The sequence below is a fragment of the Lemur catta genome, chromosome 9, assembly GCF_020740605.2.
Source record: "Lemur catta isolate mLemCat1 chromosome 9, mLemCat1.pri, whole genome shotgun sequence".
Lineage (NCBI taxonomy): Eukaryota > Metazoa > Chordata > Mammalia > Primates > Lemuridae > Lemur > Lemur catta.
In genome coordinates, this window is record NC_059136.1 from 26,392,911 (window position 1) to 26,420,544 (window position 27,634).

General features: G+C 46.0%; 1 protein-coding gene and 1 pseudogene across 4 annotated transcripts in view; one reads left to right on the forward strand and one right to left on the reverse strand.

Moving 5' to 3' along the window:
• TRAPPC9 (trafficking protein particle complex subunit 9) overlaps positions 1-27,634 on the forward strand; it is a 600,839-nt gene that overhangs the window by 278,464 nt on the left and 294,741 nt on the right. The gene's annotated exons all lie outside the window — the stretch shown is intronic.
• On the reverse strand, positions 26,529-27,506 carry LOC123645029 (annotated as a pseudogene).

A 27,634-nucleotide genomic window follows, 5' to 3' on the forward strand; every position in this document is an offset into this window, starting at 1 on the left:
CTTCCTTTTCCGGCTTTTCTGTTTCCAAGAAGTCTTTGTGGGAACGGGTTCTCCCCCTTCCCCCCATATACTTTTCTATGCATGCCTCTTACAGGGCATTCCTTTCAGGAAGCCTGCACCCATGACAACAGGAAGCTGGGAAAGGGCTCTTTCCCCATCCTCGGCATAGAAATAACCACCTAACATTTTTGCTGTTTGTAAAACAGTTTGTCCTGCCATCCTAGAAGATGGCAAACCCCTGTCATTTCATTCCGAAAGGCCCACCTTCCATGTGCCCTCCTCCTTGAGGCTTTCCTGATGTCCCTGCTAGATGTGCCCACCCATCCCTGCTAGACATGCCACACCCTCCCGTGAGTCTGAGAGCAGACCTTAGCTTCCCGGTGACATGGCACACACTGGCCAGGAAGGTGCTGTTGGTCTCATTTGGCCAAGGGACTATTTGCTATCTGTCACACTTTTGCAGTGCACAAATTAGTGCTGGGCCACAGTATTTCCTTTCTTCTCCCATCTCTCTGTTCTCCAGATAACACTAGACATAATAATATTTCCAACCCCTGACATAGTCTGCCGTATGGATGCTAAGCAAATATTGAATATGACCAGTAAGTAATAAATGAGTGAAGGAAAAATTAGGTGGCAGAATATTTTTATTTTTTTGATATCAGGAAATTAATTTTAAAAATGAAGATATGTTTAAGAGATAGCATCATGGGGTAGAAGAGATGTAAGCCCTAGAATCTGACAGCCTTAGTTTGAACTGCAGCTCATGGTCTGTGAGGCCGGCTACTAAAAATGGGGCCTCTAAGCAGGTGTGGCCATTCTGAGAGGGTGTTGTGAGATATGGGGTAATGACTGCATTCCAGCAGCCCTGACCTGTAGTTCCTTACATACAGGAGGAGAGAGCTCACAGACCTGTGGATAGAGTTGAAACCCGGTGCCTGACATGAAGTAGGGGCCTAATGTATGGTAGCTATTGTCATCATCCAGAGTTCTTAGCTACCTCCCTTATGCCTTAGGCAAAACAAGCCAAAGCTTCCTGTTGCTGTGTCAGTTTTATTATTACTTCTCTGTTCATGGAAATGGCCAAGCTGATGAAGAAGAAGGGCTACCCAAAGTTGTTCTTTTCTAGAGAAAGCTGTGAATATTTCATAAAACATACTGTGGAGTCCTACCATGACGCCTGTGTCTGAGCCTCCTGCAGGAGTCACCTTATTAAAGTGTCCCTTTGATGGAGTATGCTGGCGTGCACAGGGAAAGCTTGCTTCTTTTCAGAATCACTTGAAAGTCATAAATATTTTACGGAGTTTTATCTGTCCACTGCTTTCTGTATATTAATCTATCATATTGATCACTTTTTCAAGACAAAGTATCTTGCCTTGTTCTTACCAGGAAGTCACAAATAACTATTGTCAGTTTCTTTCCTTTCTGTTTTACCTCAATTTTGAAGTAAAGGTCTATGTTGTCCTCATCCATACATTGGGGCTCTTTACTGAATTACTGTCATCCTGAGGAAACATGAGCCTGTGTGATCAGGTTTGGTACCTTAGGACTTTCTGGCTCTGGGTATTTAATTCTTCTCGTGGGCATCAGTCGAGCTGTTACTGAGGGCCTGCCATGTTCCAGGTGCTGTCTCAGGTGAGAAAGGGACAAATATTGTTCTCTAAGCTCCTCCTTCCCCCTACCAAGTTCCAGAGACAGCCACAAACAGGTGACCTAGGAACATAGTGTAGGGCACAGTGCTCATGGAGCTAGGGTAAGTGCTGAGGCCAGCTGGGGCAGAGGCAGGTGGAGAAGAGTCTAGGTGGATGTTTTGAAGGCCGTAACCTCTGTGCTTGTCCTATAGGAGGAGTTGACTCAACTCTGAGACTCAGGGAGTGGAGGGGTCAAGAGGTTTAACTTCCTGCACGGTGCCTGACATGTGGCTTCTGCAGAGGAGTGAGCTGCTGCGGTGGGGGGCTGCCATGGAGGGGGTGCTGTTGCAGGAGGGAGGGGGCTACGGGAAGAGGGGGCTGCAGGGGGAGGCTGCTGTGGAAAGGGGCTGTTGCAGGAGGGAGGGGCTACTTCAAGAGGGCAGCTGGGCTCCTCCAGGAGGGCAGAGCAGAGCCCTGCAGTCATGGGTCAGGGGAGCAACTGCCCTGGTCCTATATTCTCTGCTCTCTTATCTCCTGCTGGTGCCTCAGGGCATGAGGAGCCTGTTGATGCTGTCGCCTGAGTTGGCCTCTTGGCACACAGTGCAGGGTGGAAACAGAATGGGAGGAGCACACAGAGCATACTCAGCATGCAGGATTTAAGTGTAATTAATTTTTACAAGGCTGCTAAGCCTCTGCTGACCTTTCTTGGTGTTCATCAGACCAGCAAATAGGCAGGCTGGGCCTGGATGTCCCAGTGTAGACCATTTGGCTGGGTCTGTCATCTGTTTTCAGGTGGGAGAGGTTATTGGTTGGCAAATGAGGAAATATATTTTTTGAGAGGTTTAATAACTTGCCCTGCATCGTCCAGTTTTTGGGGGAAGGTAGAGTGAGATGGCAGCCAAGCACTCTCAGTTGCTTCTCACTATACTCACCATCCTTTGCACATGGGGTACAGTCCAGATTAAACTCAAGTTATCTTTTCTTGTTTAATTCTTAAGCCTCTAGGGTCAGTAGTATAGTATTTTGCCCAAGGTCACACATCTGGTAAATGGCAGGCTTGGAATCCAAGCCCAGATATGTTGGCTTTACTGTACCACATGGCCTACCTCCTCTTCAGCATTTTTTGAGTAGCTACCACATTTCGCTAGTGTGTGACCCTTCCCAGATGATCATCTGTTCTGACTAGCGGTGACTTTGTATTTGATGACCTCTTGCTGGTTATTACTAGGGTGAACCCTATTCGTCTGAGACAGGCCCTGTTCACACTTTTTGTCCTGGAGTAATCATTATTAGTGCCTCCTCCCTCCTTGTCCCACAGTGTCCTAGAGTCACTCAGGTTGTCCCCACCCAGCTTCTGGTGCTCACCAGGTGAGAGGGCCCTAGTGCAGTGAGAGGCTGGTTTGACCTCGCGTCCCCTTTGGTTGTGAGGTGTCATTTTCATTTGGTGATTTTTATAAAATTTGAACACGTACCTAGAGGCATTTTGGAATCACATTTGTTTCAGAATTGGAAAGGAAAAGTAAAGTATTTTGGGTAGTTATAAATTACCTCTGTTTTGGTTTTTAGAAATTCCATTTATATTATGCTGTTTTTCAGTAAGTAAAAATGCTTCTTGCAAAAGGAAAAAAATCTGCCCTCTGGATAGTTGTTTTAAATTTATTCTTACCCATAGGATGTTATTTCAAGTGAAACCTTCATAGAACCCCCAAATACATAACAGATAAATGTCAGGCTGCTCTGAATGAAGCAAAATAGTGGCTGTCTTGGGTTCTGGGAACGTTGGCCAATTAATTCCATGCGCATTTGCTGAGGGTCTCCTATGTGCCAGGCACGGCTCTCTAAGCCCGAGGGATACAACAGAGAACAAGACAGAGAAAACGTTGCCAGAAGGAAGCTGAACTAAGTGGGGAGAATCTGAAAACCACTGTTCAAGCAGAATTTATACCTTCCAGCTCATCCCGCTGGTCACAGGCACTTAGGGAGGCCTCAGGGGCAGGAGTGGCCTGACCATGGGGGTGGGGGAGGTATGAGCAAAAATGCTGTAAAGTTAAAGGGACACATTCACTTAAGCAACTTCTCTGTGCCAGGCACTGTGCTGAGCATCAGTGGAGCGCTTCAGTGTGATTAGGTTAGGGACAAAGACCAAAACAGCTCATGAAAATTGAGCCAAGGAGAATAGCCACCCACTATCCGAGGCTGTCAGGGATCTGAGATGAATGACAAAGGGCTATGTCCTGCAGCAGCTGAGGGCTGAGGGCTGGAAATCGGCAGTTTGGCTTCTGATTCTGGTTTTGCAAATGACCAAAGAATGTATTTAATAATTATGTAGTTTACTGTTTACCCTCTTGAAGGACTCAGTTTCCTTATTTGGAAATAGAGGCCTGGAATGGGTAAACTCCGTCACGTCCCCTTTTCAGTCATCTTCCACAGATTTATGGACCAGTGATTTTTAAGTTTAGATATTACCCAGAGGATATTCTGTTTATACGTAGACACACACGATACATACATACTTCCGTCCACATGTGCACATACATAAATGGCCTAGAGTGAAGTGGTATCATCATAGTTCACTGCAACCTCTGACTCCTAGCCTCAAGTGATCCTCCTGTCTTAGCCTCCTGAGTAGCTGGGAGTATAGGAGCATGCCACCATGCCCGGCTAATTTTTCTATATTTTGTAGAGACGAGATCTTGCTCTTGCTTAGGCCTCAAGCAATACATATATGGTCTAGAGTGCAGTTTTGCGTCATCATAGCTTACTGCAATCTCTAACTCCTGGCCTCAAGTGATCCTCCTGCCTCAGTCTCCCAAAGTGCTAGGATCACAGGCATGGGCCACCACACCCAGTCTTCTCTCTCTGTATCTTTTTCTTCACAAATTGAAAGCTAAGAGCCTCATACGTGTTCTTCCTTGCCTAGGCTGTGGATAAGCTGAAGACTGCAGGATGTTTAAGTCTTACTCATCTTACCCTGCACACATTTAGTATATGTGCTGCCTCAGTGAGCTCCAATCACAGTGAGCTATCAGTTGCCAGTCTCTGTCACGCTTCCCCACTATACTTAGAATAAAGTCCATAGCCTTTTCCAGTCTTGCACAGCTCTTCTTACCTGGCTGGCCTTATCTCTTCTCGTGGCTATCATGTGGCCTGGCCAGAATGAAATGATGCCCATTTCCGTTGCCTGTGAGCTCTGGCATGTTCTTAACTACTGCCTGGGACACTGTTCCTCTTCACCTTCCCACTTGCCGCTTGGCTACCTCCTCCTCAATTCTCAGGTGTCTGTTCTCCTGAGAAGCATTCCTTGAACTGAGGGTCCCCTCCCACAGTAACATTGATTCTCCACCACTTGGTTACACACTCCTCCTGGGTGCTCCCATGGAGTCCTTCAGTTCCTTTACAATGACACATTGTAATTATCTGGTTACTTTGTTATCGTTGTTGCAATCATTTTGAGAGCAGAGACTGTTCCATTTTACTTGCTAGTCTGTTCTCAGCTTATAGTGTTACCGTCTAACCAGGTTCACTGCCTGCTGCCCAAGAGGAAGCCAATACACTGAGACATTAGGTGTTACAGCCGAGAAAAGGTTTAATTCTGCATAGTGCGAAGCGGGGAGATGGAAGGAATTTCTTAAATCTGTCTTCCCGAGAATTTGGGAGACAATTTTTAAGGATAGTTTGGTGGGCAAATGTTCAGGCAATTAGGTTTGCTAATTGGCTAGGTTTAGGGCAAAATTATAGGGGTATAGAAATCATGTTTTAGTTCCTGGGGTCACAATTCTCCTTGAGTTGGTTTCTTGGTATGGGCCGCTGGTCTGGTCTGGGTGGGTCAGCCAATCCACTGGAATATGGGGCCTGGATGATATCGCAGAAACTACCTTTAGGTTTCGAAAAGGTGATGTTATCTACGGAGAAATTTAAGAATCCTTATGACCGTCAGCTATGTGACTCCAGAGTGGTAATTACAGAGAAGCAAACAAGGGAACAGTGACTAATTATTATCATTATTTTTAGCTGGGCCTGTGCCTTCACAGAGTTCTTGGGTCCTTACCACAGTTCTTGCTTTACACCCCTTTCTTAATTTGTAAAGGATGGTTTCAGTAGCACCAGTCTGGTACACTGTAGGAGTGGAATTGAATATTTGATAAGTGAATAAATGAGGGAGTACCTGGAAGGTACCTTCCACTTCTGCCTTTCTGTCGATCTGAGATTCCATAATTACTAAGATCTTGTACAGACAATAACTGCTATAAGGCTTGAAAGGAGGGGATTTGAACTGAACTAGGGCTTGAAGGCTGAGTCAACGGGAGGAATAGAATATGCCTGGTGAGGGTTTCAGTGCCTGTAGTACAGTGGTCCTTGCTGTATTTTTGGTCAACGACTCCTTTGAATCTCTAATAAAAGCCATGGATCATCTACTCAAAAGAAAGTGCCACAGGCACAAAATCTCCTCTATAATGTTGGGAGGTTCTTAGGCTTCCTGCAGCCCTTGGAGCTCAGGATGAGAACTCCTTTTTGGACAGAGACACCCACTAAAAGAGATCTGAACTTTTGCAAATGTTTATTAAGACTGTACTCTGTGCCAGGCACTTTGGTAGTTGCTGGGGATGTAAAGCTAAGTAAAACTCAAAGAGATCTGTTTTTTGAGCATGTGGAACTTGTCACTGTTCAAGCCCTCTATACAGACTATCTTACTTAATTCTCATAACAATGCTTATGAAGCAGGCATTGTTCCCTTTTTTCACAGGAGGAAACTGAGTCTCAGAGAGGTGAAATGACTTTTTCAAGGTCATATAACTATCCAGTGAAAGATTTGAAGGCAGTTTCTCCTACTCTGAAACCTGGGTTTCCCTGCTCTACCTTACTGCTTCCCCAAAACATAGCTTGCATGCACTCTCTGCCTCTCTCCACTTGTAGTTGCTCTGAGTAGCCACCCCAACAGCCTCATCAGCCTTGGCATTGACTCACCCCATAGGCACCATGGCCACGCCTAGCTTGACCTGCTTTCTGCAAGGATGGACATTGCATGAACATACCTAGTAACTGGCGACTCCTTTTCAGGCATCTTGTCTACTCTTCAGATAACTCTGACAGCTGGGAAATTCTTTCTGATCTTGAGTCAAAATCAGTTTCCTAGGCACCTGTCTACCAGCAACTTTTCTGGCTTTTCTGTGAACCACTGTCTGACCCAAAAGTGTAAACCTAGTGTTCGTTTTTTTGGGACCCAAGGCCTTGGTTCTGATGGCGCAGTGGCCTTTGTTTAGGAACTGAATGAGGAAACAGAGAGGCTCTCACTGAGGCAGTGCTAACCTTGCCTTTGTTCTGAAGGTTGAGCTGAGCCCTGTGTGATTCATCATCCAGCACTTTGTCATCGGTGTTTCTTTTTGATCTGAGCACCAGACTTTTTTTTTTTTTTTAAAAAATGTCATCATTACAAAATCTACATTTGACTTGGTTTAACTCTTTGGATAGGCTTAGACCTTTCATCACTCTGTCCCTTCATTCCTGCTTCTAAGGAAAGGTGAGGGACAGACCCTTCTGCCACTCAAGGTCTAATGTGAAGTGGTGGCCAATCCTGAGATGCTGCCTAGTGGCTCCCGTCACAGAGGAGAGACCCTCAGGTGGTCCATGACTCAGACCATGTACAGTCTGCCTCTTTCCTGGAGCCTCTCCTCATGTGGTGAGTTAGGTAATGGAAACAGGACTGAAGACAAAGAAGGTGTCACAGAGGTGACATAAAGAAGGCATGAAAAGAGAGATGAGGGCAGGCTTCACAGAGGGGGTACTGTTAAGTCTGAAAGGAGATAAGGTATTTACCAGGTGGGCAAGGGAAAGGTGGGTGGAGTTTATTCTAGGAAGGTGGACAGGATGTTCAAAGAAGGGAGGCATGAAAAGACAGGGCACAATAGGGGTGTTTATATACATGGGACTGTTTTCTCTACTGAGCATATATCTCCATGAAGCATAGTGATGTCTGTCTCTCTGTAAGATAGGAAGCCCAAATCAGTCCAGAGAAGGAAAGTACCATACTGCCAACAGGAAGGATTGATCCGATTAGCCCAGGAAATCATAACTTAGTAACCAGGGGGTAGACAGATTCAGCAGTGTTAGTTGAAGTCTCAAGACCAGAGCTGACTGTTGAGAATAAATTACCAATTCATCTGCTAATTTGCTGCATATTTACAGAGCATTTATTACATGTCAGGCACTATTTGAGCACAGCCACCATTTCCCTTGAGATGAAACCTCTGGATGAGGCTATTAATTATAATGAGATGCTACTAAATCATAGTAAGGAAACAGGACCCTAATGCCTTATGAGCTTGGGTAGGAAGAGGGGCAGTATGGGGGAAGAGTAGGAATGGATAAGGGGAGAGGGAGAAGAAGAGAATGGGACTCTGTCTGTGTATTCCATATAAACCCGAGTCCTCACTGGAGGGAACGGAGCTGACCAGGCTACATTGCTGCCTCCTGTTACAAAGACTGTGACTGACCACATGTGGGCTCTGGGAGAAACTGTTCAGTTGAGTTTGACAGTGTTGAGTTGGAGCCTTGTCATAGTGTAGCAGAGATTACTGGCTGGGGGCAAGTTGGGGCAGAGTTAGCTCAGTGAGCTCAAAGTCATTAAATATGGCCATTTAACACTATTTCTAAAAGGGTCAGAAAGAGGAAGTTAGGTGTCAGTTCTCTTGCACAACTCTAGGAAATGTTCTAACAATTTAGACACTGAGGGGAGACGGCGTCCTCTAGCGGGGCATGTGTCGTAACTTTTCATAGTACCTGTAACACAGCGTCCCTTAAACCAGGCTGTCTTCTTCCTTCCTCAGAGCTACTGAGTCACCAGGGCTGAAAACATGTGGGATAACTTGGCCTTTTCTTTCTTTTTTTCCCCCATAGCTGGTTCCTACCTCCTCCCATCCTGTATCATACTACTTACATATGATTTTCATAAACTCCACATCTAAGTATTGCACTAGCCTGTGAGTGTCTGAAAGATATCAGTGTCTCAGTCGTTTTTATTCCTGATAGTATTCCATTCCTTTTCATGCTTCTCCCCTTCCTGGAATGTCCTCCCTAGTTGATTTGCCCAGAATATGCCACATTCTTCAAGACCCAGTTCAGAGGGGGAGCATTCCTGGTTCCATTTAGGTAGATGCAGAGGTCTTTCCTCTGGCCCTGTAGCTCTCTGCTTAGAGCTTACGACACTAGCATACAGTATATGCTTGTATACATTATATACACTTGCATTCCACTGTCACTGTGTTTACGGATCTGCCTTCCCCGAAACTATTTCATCCCCATATCTCCAGCTTGGTATGTAGTATAATGTTTGGTCCCGAGCATAAGTGCTAAGTAAATGTTCAGTAAATGAATAAACATTATGCAGCAAAAGGATGGTCTAGTGTCTGAATTTAGAGATTCATGTTAATAAATTACTTATTCTGATATCTTCATTGACATTGTAGGGACCAAGGCCCTTGGCCCCCTAAAGGTTGACTGAAAAATCACTGACATGAGACAGATTGATTAATAGGAGAAAAGGCATACAAATTTATTTAACAAGTATACATGGGAGTCTTCAAAATGAAGACTCAACTTTCCAATGAGGTACAGAAGTTTATACAGAATGGGGGCTTGGATTGGGGCAAAACAGGTTTTAGAGGCAAGACAAGTTCTGGGAGAGAGAGAGAAGAAAGTAGTCTTGTTAGGTAAGTGAAACCCACTAGGTAGCAGCCTGCAGACAGAATAGATGGTAAATGTTCCTTTTCAGACCTTTAAAGATGTCAGACTCTCAGTTAATCTTTCCTGGATCTGATAAGAAAAGACCTGGCTGCATTAATGGAGATTCTCTACAGATGCAAATTTCTACTCACAAAAGACAGCTTTGCAGCATTACTTCTGCATGCTGGACTTGGGGTAGCCATCTAAAAACATGTCAGAGAAATACATTTTAGTGTAAAATATGCTGATCTTCTTCAATATGTTCAAAAACACATATTTCTGTAGCTGAGGAGTCAGCTCTTGGTATACCTCGCCTTTCTCCTAGATGGAAGGATGGAGTGGTGGAAAGATCACAGACTGGAGTTAGGCTGCCTGGGTTCCAGACCTGGTTCTGTCCCTTACTAGCTGGGTGACTCTTAGCAACTCATATTGTCTCTTGGAACCTCACAGTACCTTCATCTGTTAAAAAAAAAAAAAAATAGTAGTATATCTCAAAGGGTTATTGTGAAGACTAGCTGAGATAACAACTCAGCCAATAAGAGTTTTGTAGTTATGATGGTATCATTAACAATATATTACCAACTATTATTTATTGCTACTTATTACATTCCAGGCACTGTTCTAATACTTCACATAAAGGTTTCTCAGCAGCAGCACTATTGAGATATTTTACTAGATAATTCTTTGTTGGGGGAAGGGGAGCTATAGGATGTAGGATGCTTAGCAGCATCCCTGACTTCTACCCACTAGACAGACACCAGTAGTCCCCCTCTGTCAGGCTTGACAACCAGAATATCTCCAGATGTTGCCAAATGTCCCCCAGGGAAGCAGGGGACAGAACTGCCCCTGGTGAGAGCCCCTGTCTCATGTGTGTTCTGTCATTTCTATCTTCACAATTCTCTGAGGTGGGTCCTGTCATTAGTCCTGTTTATAGATGAGGAAACTGAGGCATAGGGAGGTGAGAAATTACCCTAATAGTGCTACATTTAAAATGCTTTGAGAAAAGGAAGCTTCCTAAACAGTTTTTACCAGGGGTCCAGAAGAGGGAGGTAATGTAATTAGGGAGGGTGTCTAGGGGCTTAGTGCAAGGAAACTTGCTGCTCACCCTCTGCTGCCACCTCTCAGTCCTCTAGTCTGCGCTATGGGAGAGTGGAGCAGAAGGTTTTTCGGGTTCCTTCTGCCAGTGGAATCCCTGGTTTCTAGTGCTCTTCATGTCCTTATTGGCTGTCTGCACTGTCAAGATTGTGGGTTATCCTGGCAAGTCAGACAGGATCCTGGCTCTTAAGAAACCTTCAGCTTTGCAATTCCATTGGAATAGGGACCCCAGGAGTGTGGAGATTGAGGGTTATTCTGCCTTGTGCCCCCACTCTGCAGGTAGGCAAAGTGAGAGGTGCAGAACTTAAAAGGGTTTGCCCAGAATCGAACAATGAGACAGCTTAAAATGTAAGACACAGCCATTGTGTCGTCTGAGTCGACACTGTCACTCTTGCTTCCTGAAAAAGTTGTCTCTGCTCACCATCTCCAGTCTCCCTGTCTTTCCATTCTCCCTTCAACCCATTCCAGTCTGAAAACAGAAACTGTAAAGTGAGCAGTGAATTAGGCAGGAAAATAAACCAATAGGCGTGTATTTGGCAGCCAGTGAGGAAGGTGTGTCAGTCAGGGAAAGAACATGGTAAACTGTGTCTTTCCTTTTCCACATCGTGTGTGTGTGTGTGTGTGTGTGTGTGTGTGTATGGTATTTTATTTACTGAACAAACATTTACTTGGCAATAGTATGTGCCAGACACCGACTTAAGACATTTATAAGATTTTCAATTTCTCTGAGGCCCGGGTTAAGATTTTCAATTAAATTTCCACATGTCTGTTATGTCTCTTTCATTTCTACCTGTTTAAGACACATAAAACACATTAAAAACATATTTTTAAAAATTAAACAACAGGGTGTTGTAAACTTTGAGAGCAGCAATAATTTTGAGTTATACTAGTAATTGGTAGCAACACCACCAAACATGGCATTGTCTCTTACAAAGCATTGTAAGTCGCATCAATCACTAGTTTTAACTACATTCCATTATGATTTGAAGTCTGGTAAGTAGGCAGATGCAAACCAACAAAATAGCATATAAAACACTACAGAACAAAAAGCAAACTACTTTCAAACAAATATGCAGTTGCTGGAGCCAATCTGAGATTTAACTGGGATCAGACATTGCAAACTGTAATACTGGTATCATAAAATAAGCATTTTCCCTGACTCCGAAATCTTTTCTTTCCTCGTGCAAAATTTACCAAAAAGGACAAAAAGGAAAACGACAAGACCAGCTCAAACTCTTAGTAACTAGAATTTTCAAATATTTGTCTATGATAAGCACTTAAAATGTATTTTAAAATGCTCATTATGATTTAGAATGAACCCGCCTGGCCAAAAGATGACTTGTTTCTGGAACAGTAAGGACAACAAGAAAATAAACGGTTCAAAAGCGCTCCATGTACTAAAACATAAAAAGGTGGTATTTTCTTTATTTCAACTTTTTGTTAGAAATTAGTACATTACAGATCGCCCTCCAGGGAGCGCTCTGAGACTCCCTTACTAGTCCTTTCAGTCAATAAGGTGGGAAAGCCCTGGAACTTAACCTGTAATATTTTACCTCTGACCCTCCTGAGGCTTTCGAACAGGGCATGGGAAAGTGCCTGTGTAAACACTCACTCGTGGCAGTCGGCGGGAAAGAACAGCGGGGCCCCATCACCTGCGTGCAAGACCGCAACCACAAACGTAGACCGCACAGCTCACAGACAGCCGACTCTCATCTCTAGCGCCCTCTCCCGCCAGAGCGCGCAAGCTCGCAGCAAGTGAGCCTGAATGCACCGTGTGCTTCCGTTTGTGGTGTGGGGCCAGCCCTGCCACCGAGAAGGCCTGACTGGCGCCCAAGAAGGGAGGGGCTAAGGGCAGGGTCGAGCATGGATATCCCGGGACACGCACCTTAGTGGACCCGGCTGGACGTCCTTACCCTGCGATTCTCAGCACAGCTACAGCCACACGCGGAGGACCCAGGTGGGCGTTTTCCACGTCCGTACCCGGCAGACTGGCACGCCAAGACAAAGCTGGTGTTCTTACTCTGCAGAATGTGTCGCCGCGGTAGCGGTGCTCCAAGACTTAGCTGGGGTTCCGACCCTGCGAACATATACGGAGGACTTGGGCGGGCATCCACACTCGCATTGTAATCCTACAGACCGTGGCGTTGCAGCACCTGCGCGCCAAGACGTCGCTGGAGCTCCAACCCTGCAGACGGCTGTGGAGGACTCGGGCGGGCATCCACACTCGCATTGTAATCCTGCAGACTGTGGCGTTGGAGCACCTGCGCGCCAAGACCACGCTGGAACTCCAACCCTGCAGACTGCTGTGGAGGACTCGGGCGGGCATCCAGACTCGCATTGTAATCCTACAGACTGTGGCGTTGCAGCACCTGTGCGCGAAGACCACGCTGGAGCTCCAACCCTGCAGACGGCTGTGGAGGACTCGGGGGGGCATCCACACTCGCATTGTAATCCTACGGACCATGGCGTTGCCGCACCTGCGCACCAAGACGTCGCTGGAGCTCTAACCCTGCAGGCGGCTGTGGAGGACTCGGGCGGGCATCCACACTCGCATTGTACTCCTACAGACTGTGGCGTTGCAGCACCTGAGCGCCAAGACCACGCTGGAGCTCCAACCCTGCAGATGGCTGCGGAGGACTCGGGCGGGCATCCATACTCGCATTGTAATCCTGCAGACTGTGGCGTTGCAGCACCTGAGCGCCAAGACCACGCTGGAGCTCCAACCCTGCAGACGGCTGCGGAGGACTCGGGCGGGCATCCACACTCGCATTGTAATCCTACAGACTGTGGCGTTGCAGCACCTGAGCGCCAAGACCACGCTGGAGCTCCAACCTTGCAGACGGCTATGGAGGACTCCCACGGACATCCACACTCGCATTGTAATCCTGCAGAATATGGTGCTGCAACGGCAAGGTTCCAAGACCTCACTGGGGGTCCAACACTGCGGACAGCTGTGGAGGACTCGTGCGGGCATCCACACTCGCATTGTAATCCTGCAGAATATGGCGGTGCGACAGCAGTGTTCCAAGACCTCCCTGGGGGTCCAACACTGCGGACCGCTGCGGAGGACTTGGGCGGACATCCACACTTCGCATTGTAATCCTGCAGAATATGGCGGTGCGACAGCAGTGTTCCAAGACCTCCCTGGGGGTCCAACACTGCAGACCGCTGCGGAGGACTCAGGCGGGCATCCACACTCGCATTGTAATCCTGCAGAATATGGCGGTGCGACAGCCGCGTTCCAAGACCTCCCTGAGGGTCCAACACTGCGGACCGCTGCGGAGGACTCAGGCGGGCATCCACACTCGCATTGTAATCCTGCAGAATATGGCGGTGCGACAGCAGTGTTCCAAGACCTCCCTGGGGGTTCAACACTGCGGACACCTGCGGAGGACTCAGGCGTTCATCAACACTTGCATTGTAATCCTGCAGAATATGGCGGTGCGACAGCAGTGTTCCAAGACCTCCCTGAGGGTCCAACACTGCGGACCGCTGCGGAGGACTCAGGCGGGCATCCACACTCGCATTGTAATCCTGCAGAATATGGCGCTGCCATAGCCGCGTTCCAAGACCTCCCTGAGGGTCCAACACTGCGGACGGCTGCGGAGGACTCAGGCGGGCAACCACACTCGCATTGTAATCCTACAGAATATGGCGGTGCGACAGCTGCGTTCCAAGACGTCTCTGGGGATCCAACATAGCGGACCGCTGCGGAGGCCTCAGGCGGGCAACCACACTCGCATTGTAATCCTACAGAATATGGCGCTGCAGTAGCCGCGTTCCAAGATGTCGCTGGGGGTCCAAAACTGCGGACCGCTGCGGAGGACTCAGGCGGGCAACCACTCGCATTGTAATCCTGCAGAATATGGCGCTGCAATAGCCGCGTTCCAAGACGTCGCTGGGGGTCCAACACTGCGGACGGCTGCGGAGGACTCAGGCAGGCATCCTGTAATCCTGCAGATTGTGGCGTTGCGGCACCTGCGCGGTGACCTCGCTGGGGGTCTTTGTAGACTGTGGGGCTGCAGCAGTCGCGCGCCAAGACCTGGCTGGGGGTCCAACCCTGGAGATGACTGTGGAAGACCCAGGCGGGCGTACTTACCCTGCAGATTGTGGCGCTGCAGCAGCCTTGCGCCAAGACTTAGCTGGGGGTCCTTACCCTGCGGATGGCTCGGGAGAATACAGGCGGGCGTTCGTACCCTGTAGATTGTGGCGCTGCGACAGCCAAGCGCCAAGACCTAGCTGGGGGTCCTAACGCTGCAGATGTAGCATGGCGGCAGCCACGCGCCAAGACCTAGCTGGGGGTCCTTACACTGCAGATGTAGCATGGCAGCAGCTACGTGCCAAGACCTAGCTGGGGGTCTTTACCCTGCGGACGACTATGGAGGACCCAGGCAGGCGTCTTTATCCTGCAGATTGTGGCGCTGTGGCAGCCTCGCGCCAAGACCTAGCTGGGGATCTTTACCCTGCGGACGGGTATGGAGGATTTAGGTGGGCGTTCTTTCTCTGTAGATTGTGGAGCTGCGGCAGCCGCGTGCCAGGACCTAGCTGGGGGTTCTTACCCTGTGGATGACCTAGGCGGTGTCCTTACCCCGCGGACTGTATTACGGCTGCGGCTGTGTACCGAGGACCCAGCCAGTCCCTTCCTCTGCAGACTGCGGCAGTCGTGCGCATCAAGGACCTGCGCTGACGCCCTCACTCTGCGGACTGCGGCAAGTCTGCAGCCACTCACTGAAGACCTGGCTGGCGTCATTGCCCTGCGGACTGCGGCACGTCTGTAGCCACTCACTGAAGACCTGGGCTGGCGTCATTACCCTGCAGAGTGTGGCATGTCTGCGGCTGCGCACTGAGGACCTGGGCAGGCGTCATTATCCTGCGGGTGGCGGCTGCGCACCCAGCGGGCGTCTTTACCCTGTGGACTGCGGTACCGCACCGCTGCACAGTCTTACCCAAGACCTAGGCGGGATCCTTACCTTTAGGACGACAGTGTTGCTGAGGCTACGCACCAAGGAGTCAAGCGGGAGTCCTTACCCTGCAGATTAACTCATGGCTGCGCACCGAGGAGGACCTAGCTTGGTGTCCTCACCCGCGGACAGCAGCTCAACTGAGACAGCGCAAGGAGGACCCGGGCGGGGGTACTTACTCAGGACTGTGGCACAGCTGCTACTGTGCACTGAGGCCCGGGGGAGGCATACTACCGTGCGGATTGCGGCTTGGCTGTGCGGCAAAGACCCAGGGTCAGCCTTACCCTGTGGCCACGCCCCGACGACCCAGGCGGTGTCCTTACCCTGCTGACTGCGACAGGCTCAGGCCACACACCAAGGACCCTCTTTGCAGGAGAAGTCTGGGGGTCCCTTGCTGTTGGTTCTGGTGGCGAGCGGCAGGTTGTGTGTTGTGAGGTGCTGTAGGCGGAGCTGCGAGTACACATCCTTCTTGGCTACTTAACGTAGGAATGTCTCACACTCCGTCCTGGTCCGCCTCTCTGCTCTGTTTACACTCGTTCACTTGGTGATCTCGTGCACGCTCCTGGCTTTTGATACCGAATGAGGGCGACTTCTGCATTTTCTGAACTGCAGGCATTTATATCCACTTGCTTACTCAGTTCCTCTACTGGGCGTCTTTTGGGCATCTGATATTCAATGCACTTAAAACTGGACTAATGGATTATTCCGCACCGGCTCTGCACTGTTTTCCCAGTCTTCGTTGATGGCAACTCCATCCTTCCATCTGCTCAGGCCAAATACCTTGGAGTCATTCTTAAACTTAAACTTCATGTCAAACCCCTGAGTAAATTCTGTTTTCTCCATCTCTAAAACATATCCGGAATCCAGCTGCTTCTCGCCTGTTTCAGTGATTCTGGTCGCCATTAGCACTCACTTGAATTATTGTAGTAATTTCCTAACTGGGTTCTGTGTTTTCATCTTTTCCCTTTGCAGTCTATTCTGTTTTCAACAACAAAGCTGGAGAGATCCTGTTAACACCTCAGTGGGATATATAGCTTCTCTGCAGTGGCTCCCTAGCTGCTCAGAATAAAATTCAAAGTCCTCACAGTGGCCTGTCCCCACTCGCCTCTCCTACTTCCCCACCTCTTACCACCTGGCTGCCTTTCTTCCCTCTGACACTCAGCCCCATCCCATTTTAGCTGTAGAAGGAACTTGTGGGCATGCTTCTATATTATTATCTTTGCAGAGGCTGTTCCCTTTTCTTGATGCTCTTCCTCCAGATATCTCCAAGGCTAACTTCTACACCTCCTTCAGTTCTTCACGAAAATAGAACCTGCGCATTCCAAGCAGCGCATTTAAATTACAGCCAATTCTTCTCTTCTTTCCCAGCACTCCCTTCTCAACCCCTCTTCTTTGCTCTACTTTTTCTTCTTTCAGAGCGATTTTTATTCTCTAATATACTGTATAATATGTTTATTTATTATGTCATTTATTGTCTTTCTCCCCTTGTTTGAAGGTAAGTGTTTTGTGTATGGGGTCTTTGTTTTGTTTATTGATGTATTCCAAGTGCTTGGCACATCATCGCCTTTAGTAAATAAATTTTGCAAGTATTCCTCCTGATAAGTGTGCAAAAGTGTTCTTGATTGTTATTGTTCCTTTTTCATGGCACACGAGGGACAGCGAGCTTCCTTTCAGTCTTGTCTGGAGGCATAAAGATAGCACTGCACTTCTGGGGAGCAGGTCCCTTCCTCCTGCCTTTCCTCCACTTTGTCTTTCTCACCCTTCTTTCTCTGTTTGCTTAACAAAGATAGTTTTTCATTAATGTAACTATTTCAAGATTACAGCCAGTTGTGTATGGGGATGGTTTCCATATAGGTTGATAAAAGAGAAAGATGAGCAGGAGGACATTTTGAAAAGCTTATATTTTTCCATTATAAATATAGTAATAGTTATTGAACAGGCACTTGTATTAGGCAATGTACTAAGCAATTAACATATATTAATACTATCTAATTTGATTTTATAGTAATCTTGGAGTAAACGTGTTATCCCCATTTAACAGATTAGGAAAATAAGGTTTAGAGAGTTTAGGGTCTCATACCTACTAACTGACAGAGCCAAAAATCTAGATTGACTTCGAATCCCATTTTATTAACCCTTATACTATATGTTCAAACAAAGACAAAAACTTGGAAAGTGTAGAAAATATTAAAAAGTCACTGTCTTTTTCTAGCACCTAGAGATGATCACATTGTGAGATATTTTGTATTCTTCATCCCTCCTTTGCCAGAAGTAGGCAGTAGTGACTTTTGGTCATAGTGGGCTAGGATACAAGAAAAGAGAAGTGCTTGGGCCAGTCTATAGTTTGATTCCTGGACTTATTCCTGGTCCAGTGTGATTGTGGACAGGTTACTCATTTTTGTTAAATAAGAATAAGGGTGAATATAGTATCTAAACTATTGAGGAATTGATGAAATAATATTGTTTATTAGTAGAGTACATACTCAGTTAATAGTAGTTTCCATTAATATTTTGGTAATGAAGGTATTTGTTGAGTGCCCAGAAATTGGCTAAGTGGAGCTGGCTGGCAGGAGAAAGGAGGGGTTTCTAGACCAAGGAAATGGCAGAGGACTGGGTTTGTGGGTGGTCAGGGTTCTGTGGCTGAATTGTGGGGTAGCTGTGGGGCTGGCAAGAGATGGGTCTGCAGAGGCGAGATGGGCCTGACCGTGGAAGGCCTTGAAAGCCATGCTGGGGTTGGCCTCTGTCCCCAGGCAGTGGGGAGTCACCAACAGTTGAGAGGAGACTGCTGAGTAGAGCAGTCCTGGGTTGAGGACAGTTTTTAATTCTCTGTTATTTTTGTAACTTAATCGCAGCAGGCGGGACAGCAGATCAGAATCCTTTGAAGCCGACTTCAGAGGCCCCTCTTGCCCCCGCTTCACTGCGGACTTCCTGCCGTCTTTCATCTGTGCTCTTATCTAGATCTCTGCAGTTAATTATTTCTCCAAATATTAACTCCATCCGTGACTTTATAATGAGATTTTTCTGTCATCTTCCAGTGAGAACCTCCTGGTTTCCACAGGAAATACCCTTCATAGTAACATTTTGGTGCCCAAGAAACAGAGACAGCAGTGCCCACATGCAAGTGATTTTAAAAGGCTCCTTGCTTTGAGCAAACTCAGCTGGAAACGTTGGGAGGAGTACTTGGGGCTCTGAAAGCCTCTCTCTGCCTTTCCCCAGAGCACAGCACTGAAACCCCTCCAGGTGACTGAGCCTTGCCTGTCCATTCTTCTGCCTTTTCTTCCACACAGGTATTCAGTTTTTAGTACATGCCAGGCCTGGTGTTAGGCCCTGGAGTTACAAAGCCAGCTGAGGCCATCACAGTATGACAGCGCATCTACAAGAAGGCAGATGTCCCAGAGAGATTCGGGGGAAGAGACTGGAGAGGGAGAGCCTGTGGCTGAGTGGGGGTGGGGAGGGGTGGTCAGGATGCCTGGACCTGAGTCCCCCACCACTCACTAGTTGTGGGGCCGTGGGTGAGCTGTTTCACCTCATGGTGCCTCTGTTTTCATTAGTGTTTCAACTTTTTATATATTTATGGTTTTTTGTTTTTCTCTCTCTGCTGTGTCTTTTATCAGTCCTTGAATACTGTCTTCAGCCTTTCAGGGTCCAGCACTATATTTTTTTAGCACTGAGAACACATGCATCTCCAGGGGCAATCACACCAGTCTAGCTCCTGGAACTAGATGTGTCACCCAGAAGCCAGTCCCTTAATGCTTTCTAGAAATAGTGTTATGTGTATACCCTGCCCCTCTTCCTATCAGCCTGCTGGCCTTGGCTCTCCATGAGCGGCTACATGGGAAGCTGAACTGCAAGCCCAGGTTGCTCTATGAGCCTGAGATTAGAGCTGAAAGTTAGAGAAATGCTCAGCTTATCCTGGGATAGCCTGATACACCTTGCTTTGAAAGTGGGGAGATAGGTACACTTGACGGGGGTTGAGGATTTTCAGGGGTAGTGATGAAGTGTGTTGAGGGCCTGGCATGGACCTTGGCACAGCCTGAGTGTCCAGTAAATATAGAATTATTTGGATTATCTCCAATCCCCTGGTCCCCCAGTAAACTGGAAGAGAGTCACCTGGTACCTGGTAATATAACCAGTGGAGATAAGATAATGAGATTGTTTTTTAAAACTATCAGCTGTTTAATGTCAGGTGAAAAAATGAAACTTGGCCTCTCATGAGGGCTTACTCTAAGCACAGGACATGCTGAGAGCCGAGTTCTCTCGGCCTTTGTTCTGAGCAGGTGCAGCCCACAAGCAGGAGGTCTTCTGTAGGAGCTGCTCCTGGGATGGAAGGCAGTATCTGGAGCCAGGTAAACAGTGTGTTTTCATTTGTATATGTTGGTGTGAATATTTATTACAGGCAGAACCTGGATTCATACAGATGCATTCAGCTGGACTCAAAACTGGGTCAGCCTACATGTAATAGCTAGTAGAGTCCCCTGTAATCATTGTATTTGCATATGTATAAACATTGCCTGCTCTTAGGTTTTTAAGTGTAAGCTCAAAAGGTCTACTAGCCTACTCATCCATCAGGTATTGGACATCTCTTGCATGCCAGGTCCTCTGCTTGGCTCTGGGGGTCTGTGATGAAGAAGGCAAGCTCCTGTCCTTAAGGAACTCAGCATTTCTAGAGGAGACAGGCAGGAAGGCAGCCTAGATGGACTTGTGGCTCTCTACCTGCTCTTCCGAAATCTGAAAAGCTCCCCAAAGAAAGGCTTTTCTTTCTATGAAGATGGTACCTATTCATCTTTTTGTGTGGAATCATTTAAAGGCTTTCTTTATTTCACTTAGTAGGACTATTTATAGATTTTGCTACAGACTTAATGTGTCTGACTCCAGGGTGCTGCCTGGGCTATGGTGTGTGTACCCCATAGCCTTTCTGAAACCTGAAGAAGTCTCAGTTCCGAAAAACACCTGGTCTCAAGGACTTCTGGGCTAGTGTTTTTCTCACTTCTGAAATAGAGAAGTTGGTGAGGAAAGAAGATGGTGAGGTGCTGACTCTGGGGAACACGGCAGGGAAGACGTAGGGGAGCAAGGTGTTTTTGAAGTAGGCTGTCGGGTAGGGAGAGAAGACCAAAGAAAAGGCTTTTCCAGGACTCCAGCAAAGTGAGGGACCTTGAGGAGAAAGCTGTATAACTACAGTAAGATCTTCGTATGGTAAATCAGGAAAAGGAACTATTGTTTTTGTTTCTGTGTATTTTTTAAATGCAATTTATTTAAATATAAATGTGACTTTCATTTGTTACAAATGCAGGCAGAACAGAAAGGTATATAGAAGAAGTCATCTCAAATCTTACTATCCAGAAATAGTTGTTATTAACATTAGGTAAACCGTCAGACAGACCCATCCTCTGCATTTATGTGTGCAGAGAAAGACTGATAGGAAAGAGAAATTATTTCCCCTAAAAGTATTAATAACATCATACCATGCATGCTATTTTTAATAAAACTATTAAATGTTATTTTAATTTAGGGTAACAGAAAAAAAGAAATAGAAGTGAAATGTAAGGAATTGCTAAACTTTTGGTATGTTTACTCATGACAAGAGAAATTATTCCCTGTCAAGTCTCTTTAAGATGAATAAAAAAGATTGTGAAAAACCTGAAGAATTAGCATAGTTATATTATATTGTTAAGCTACATATTTCCATTTTGAATTATTGGTTAATTTCTTGTTGGGAAAAATGAGGAAATTTATACTCCTACTCTTTCTGCTATCTCCCCTCCTCACCCCTCAGTATCGGCCATATCTTTTTTGTTAAGGTTTATAGTGTTTACATTCTGTTCTCAAATCATAATTTTAAAAGATATTTACTCCTAGTTGTGTATTTAAGTGGAGACAATGCTAACTAGTTTCCCTTTGCTGCAACTTTTCCATTCTCGTTTGTTCTTAATTATTTCTAAGTTGGTTGGATCTTATCATCAAGAATATTTTTATTTAAGAATTAGGTTGATATATTTTTACATTTCTTACATCACTATTCATCAACAAATACCTAGTGAATAACTACTATATGTCAGACAGGTTTTGTGGCACTGAACATATTAATAATGAACAAGGCAAATAGAATCCTGCCTTCAAAGAGCTTATATTTATTTTAGTTGGAGAAGGTAAAGAATGAATGTGATCAAATAAATAGTTTCGGAGAGTGACAGTTCCAGGAAGCACAGCGAGTCTAGGGAGGGTTGTTTAGCCGAAATGACCAAGAATCATCTTTTGAGGAAGTGGCATTTGTTCTAAGGTCTGAACAACGAGAAAGAAATAGCTATATAAAGCTCTAGGGTGTGGGGTAGGCAATAGTCTTCCAAGCAGAAATAGCAGCCCATGCAAAGGGACGGCACTGAGTGTGGTGCTGGTGAGGAGCTGGGGAGACAAAGCCTGCTCCCCAGGGCCCTTGTCAGCTGTGCAAAGTTCTCACTGGGGCGGGGGTGGGAAGCCATAGGAAGAGGCTACGGAATAATGTGCGTACTCTTTATGCTTTAGAACGCTCACCGCAGCTGCTGGTTGGAGGTAGACTGCGGGATGGAGAGGGAAGCTGGGGGAGTAGAGGCAGGGGACACTAGGTGAGGAGCTGTGGCATTGTCCAGACAAGCGATGACAGTGGCTTGGACAGGGGTTGTGGGGGTGGAGGTGGGGTGTCACCCTCACCAGGAGTAAGCGAGAGTGTCTTGTAAACTTTCCACCTGAGCAACTGGATTGTGGATTGTGGCATTATGTACTGAGATGGAGAAAGCTTGGTAGGGATTTGATTGTGGGGAAAACACAGTCATTCTTTTTAGGCCTGTTATGCTCGAGAGCCATTCAGACCTCCAATCTGTGCAGGAGCCTGTGGGTGCTCCATCTGGTGCTCAAGTGAGAGGTCTGGGCTGGCGGGAAAAGTGTGAGAGTGAGTGAGCAGCTTGTAGATAGCGTTTAAAATCCTGGGCCTAGATGACATTGCTGAGGGGTTGCCAAGAGAGAGCACCATGCTTTAGGGGCACCCCAACATCTGCAGGGTGACGAGGCAGGGGAGTGGGCAGAGGAGACCAAGAAGGAATAGCCAGTGAGCTGGGGAGGAAAGTGGGCATCACAGGAGTCTGGGGGTGAGCGTGTCTTAGGAACAAGGGAGCAGAAAACCATAACATACCTGCTGAGAATGTCAAGGAAGACGAGATGAGAAAATAGACCGTTGGCTTTGCCATTAGAAAGAGTCATTTCAGAGGAGTGGGGGGATGGAAACCTGATTAGAGTGATTAGGGAGAGAATGGGTGGTGTGAAGAAGATCCAGTAAGAGCGGGGAGTGCTTTGGAGAACAGAGAAACAGGATGGTGGCCGGAGGGTGGTGTGAGGTGAAGGAAAAGTGATGTTTCTACGGCAGGTGATGGCAGTGTGTGGTTGTGAGCCACTGAGAGGGATTGAAGAGTGGGAGAGACTGATGGTGCAGGGCAGGAGGGGATGCCTGAGAGCACCTGTCTGAAGGCAGCAAGAGCTGAGAAGCAGGGCACAGGTGAAGGTGTGGCTGTGAAAGCCATGGGGATGCTGCCTTCCTGGTCACAGAGGGAAGCTATAGTTACAGTGCAGAATTGTTGGTGGAGAGACACGCCATTTCAGATGATTGCCTCTCCCTCTCCGCCTCTGAATCTCCCCATCTTCTCTTTCCTCTTGTCTCTCCCAACTCCTCTCATCACCTCTTCTTCTCTTCTCCTTCTGACTCTACCACCTCTCTCCTCTCCCCTGCCACCATCCTCCAGACTCTGAGCTCCCCTTGCACTCTCTTTATGATAGCACATTTCAGAACCTGTGTCTTCCACCCATACCATACCCCTCTCTAACACACGATCTAAGCCCTGGTTAGGTTATGTTTCTAGTTTAGTTTTCAGGAGGATGGGAAGATCTGACAACGTGCTAGGTTGCCTTATGCTTCAGTCAGGGAAGAAGTTAGAAAATGGAGAAGTCTTCTTAAAGTTGTGTGTGCAAGCCCGAACTACTTCGTTTTTATTTCCTTCTGCCAGCTTACCCTTGTAGAAAGCCACAGTGATTCCAAAGGGGTGGGGGGAAGAAAGCAATAGCCTCAGTAGAGAGTTCTGCCAGCACTTTGAAGAAGAAATGTTTATTTTTAACAATGAATCAGAGAAATGAGAGGCAGGGCATTGACAGAGATAGGCGGTGGCTTCCCACATGGAGAGCACCAAAGCAGGGCATTATTATCCAAAGTCATGGCTCTCATCTGCTTTTGTAGGGTGGGGTGAGGGTTGGACCTCAGCAGGCTCTTGCAGTCAATGACTTGCCCTTTTTTCTCTAAAAATGTGGACAGACAGAACAGAAGAGAGATGCCCATTTTGAAACAGCAGAATTGGTCAGCTGGTAGAATTGGAAGCCCTGTGCTCCCCTCCTGCACCTCTGCTCCAGCGAGCCGGGTGCCCAGAGTGCTTAGGCTGGGGTGGCTGACATGCTTCCCTCGCGTTTCCATTCAAGATAGTTTTTGGTGGTTCTCATTTTACAACAGAAAGACCTTCTGCATGGAAAAGAAAGGATAGTTTATATTTAAAGAAAGATATTTTATCAGGATGGTAAAGATAGAAGAGGTTGAAATTTATATTTTTCAGTCTATTCTAGTGGTTTCCAAACCTCCTTTTTTTTTTTTATACGGCAAAATTTTTTCTGCAAAAAAAATCATGCAGAGGGAACCCAAAATATAAAATAATCACAAGTGGTGTAGTCCTGCCAGGAGTAGGCATGTGCACTCTTGGAGGGTTAATCACGTGGTCCCAAGCATTCCTGAAACACATCATCTTCATCTTGAGGAAGTCATGGGCCATGAGGTTTGCAAAGGTGTTTGAAGTGAAAAATGGTTTGTACTCTATCTATATCTACGTATCCATGCCTATATCTATAACTCAATATTTTCACCATCCATGCATTTGTACCTGATCTGGCTACAGATCACACAGGTACAAAGCTAGTAGAGTGGAGTGTTGAGAGCACAGACCTCAGAGTCCAGCCTAACCCTCATCGCAGCCCTGTCACCTTGGGCAAGTTACTGCACCTCACTAGGAATCAATTTCCTGTCTGTAGGTTGAGAATAATGATATGCCTACTCCAAGGATTTTTTCGTGAGAAATGAAAAAGATACTAGGCAAGAGCTTAGCCCTGTGGCTGGTGCTTACTCATGCTTGGTAAATGTCTCCAAGTGGGGAAAGATTATTTTATCCTTTAAGGTTTCAGGCCCCAGACCCAGGGGGGCCTTTCAGACAGATGCATTATCTGGCTGAGGAACAAAACAGACTTTTCTGGATACTGTTCGCCATTGGGAGCCTTGTATGGTCCTATTCCTGCATGCCAATCAGAGAGCAACCCTGTCCTTGGCAGCTCTCATGCAGTAGAACTCTTAAGGCAAAATTAGCACTAGTGAAATGATCCATTATGATTTTCACGTTGGCCTTTTGAAGAGGTAGGTTGGGGTCAGGTCATGAAGGCTCTGTGTGTCATGCAGTGAGCTTGGATATTGTCCTGTAGGCTGCCTTTGAAGGCTTTTAACTAGAAATGGGATGTGCTCAGCGTGTTTACCACTGAAGTAGCCATAATGTATGGATTAAAAACAGCTGGGTTCCCATCTAAGGTAGAGAGGAAGTAAAAGTGAGGCTACTAATAATATTTTATTACCCTATCTATTTAGGATTTAGGGGATAATTTTGGATTTATAGAGATTTATTTTCATTATAGCAGTGTAAGATGTTTACTATAGAAGATGTTAAAAATGTTGGAGGAAAAAAATAACCATGGTTCTATTGCCAAGACTTAATTGTTGTAGGTTTTTATTCTCTTTTCTATGCATAATTATAATAATAATAGCTACCATTTTTTGAGTGCCTCTCTGTGGTACATATTGTTCTAAGCTTTTTATTGAAACAATCCTTTGGATAATGGTGCCTGTGAATAGCCACTGCACTCCAGCCTGAGCAACACAGGGAGACCCCGTCTCTGAAAATAAGGGAAACAATGCCTTGGGTGGGTATTCTTTTTTTTACACATGAATCTTTTGTTTTAATAAATAAAGCATACTCATGGCTTAGATTTTTAAATCACATTTACAGATGAGAAAAAATTCTAGGCCCGAATAGGTAATAGTGAAGCTACTTCTAGTGGAAAGAATGCAGGTGCCACATGTGTTTTAAACCTAGAGAACAGAGACTTCAAGGCAGAGAGCACCATACCCGTTACTGAAAGGATGGCATTGTTAGTAAACAAAAAAACCATTATTGTATATAACTTTTTGTTTGTTTAATTACTTGTGGCTTAATTTATTTTTTTAAGAGTTTGTTTTATAGAACTGAGACACTACTAAATAGACAGACCTTTTTACATTGGTCAGACCACATTTTGAGAAATCTGATAAAGTCAAACAGAGAAGGAAAAAAAAATTGTCTCTTGTTATTATTTTATAACAATAAATGTTTCAGTCTTTCATTTTTGGTGTGGGTATTTTTTATGTCATTTTTTTTCTTAGAAAACAAAATAAACTTTTTATTTTAAATTTATTTTAATTTCTGAGTCAAAAAATTTTTTCTAGTTTGTGGTATAAACATTTTTCCTAACATAAAGCCAGTTTAACAGAGAAGAAAAAAACCAAAAAACCACCTCCTGTTATCATTCTACAACAACAAAAGCTCGAGCCACTCATCCTTGGTGCCCTCATTCCTTCTTTCTTTCTTTTATGCTATGCCGTTTCTTCTCTTAGAAAATGAAATAAACCTTTCATTTCAAACCTATTCCAATCTCTGAGTCAAAAATTCTTTCTTAGACCATGGTACAAATTCCCACCCCAATAATTACCCTCTAGACTAGATAACTGAGAGCCAGAGAAATAGCAGGAGACTTGGTGAAATTCATGCAGCCCCCCTCTGATCCCTCACCAGGACCAGCTGACCACAGTAAGTGAAATGTTCTCCCATTTTTAACAGTTACACTAAGGGCATTAGCTCCAAAAGAGTGTTCACTGTTAAATACAGAGCAATATCAGGACAGCAAAGACGAAGCTATGTAGACACTCTTGTTTCTTAAAATATCAGAAGCTTCCATATTGTAGCAGTAGAGCAGTGGATGCACTCTACCACCCAAAGGCTACGTCCAAAATCTTCCTATTGGCACTGACACTGAACAAGGCTCCCCATACTTCTGGCATCATCTGCTGGGCTATGAGATCCAGCCTGCTTTCTAGGGTTTTGGAAACTTTTATTTTACAAACCCTATTATAGATCTCAACACCACCAGCTATTTCCTCAGGCAGGTAGGCCTTCTGGATCAATTTGGACATCAACATCATTTTTAGTGGCAATTTTGTGCACAGAGATCACCTTTTGCACTGTGGCCTTTACCAGAGGGAAATCTTGTTTCCCACATCAAACAGTCATTTGGGGATCTAACAACTGGTACAAACCCTGGAGGACGAGTCCATCCAGCAGCACTTGGTCCACGATTGTATATTTTACTACCTTTCTAAGTCTCTGTTTTACTTCATTTATTAACTGTGTTAAGGTTATTTCTCACTCTGAGGACTTTGAGCCTTGCTTGATTCATCAAATTGGACATATGAATTTTCTGCTGCTGCTCAATCTGCTTTTCTTTTTTTGTAGTATGCCGTAATCTTCAGTCTTTGGGTTTGAACGAGCCAACCTTTCTGAATGTTGAACTCTTTTTCTGCCTTTGCGTCTGCTGCTTTCTCATTGGCCTTTTGTTCAATGAAAGCCATCATATGCTTAATCCTTTTTTTTTTTTTTTTTGAGACAGGATCTCACTCTGTCATCCTGGCTAGGGTGCAGTGGCATCATCATAGCTCACTGCAACCTCAAACTCCTCAACTCAAGCAATCCTCCTGCCTCAGCCTCCCGAGTAGCTGGGACTACAGGCATGCACCACCATGCCTGACTGATTTTTCTATTTTTTGTAGAGACAGGGTCTCACTCTTGCTCAGTCTGGTCTCCAACTCCTGGGCTCAGGTGATCCCACTTCAGCATCCCGGAGTGGTGGGATTACAGGTGTGATCAGCCTTGATCTGCTTTTGCATGTCAGGGTGACTGCGGGCCATGATGAAAGCAGTGCTAGGCTGTGGGCAACAGGCTTAAGTTTAGGTTTGAAGGGGGTGGTGGATGGAATGGGAAAAGCTTGGGTGGTATTCTTTCCCCTATTTTACATATATGGAAACTGAAGATCAGA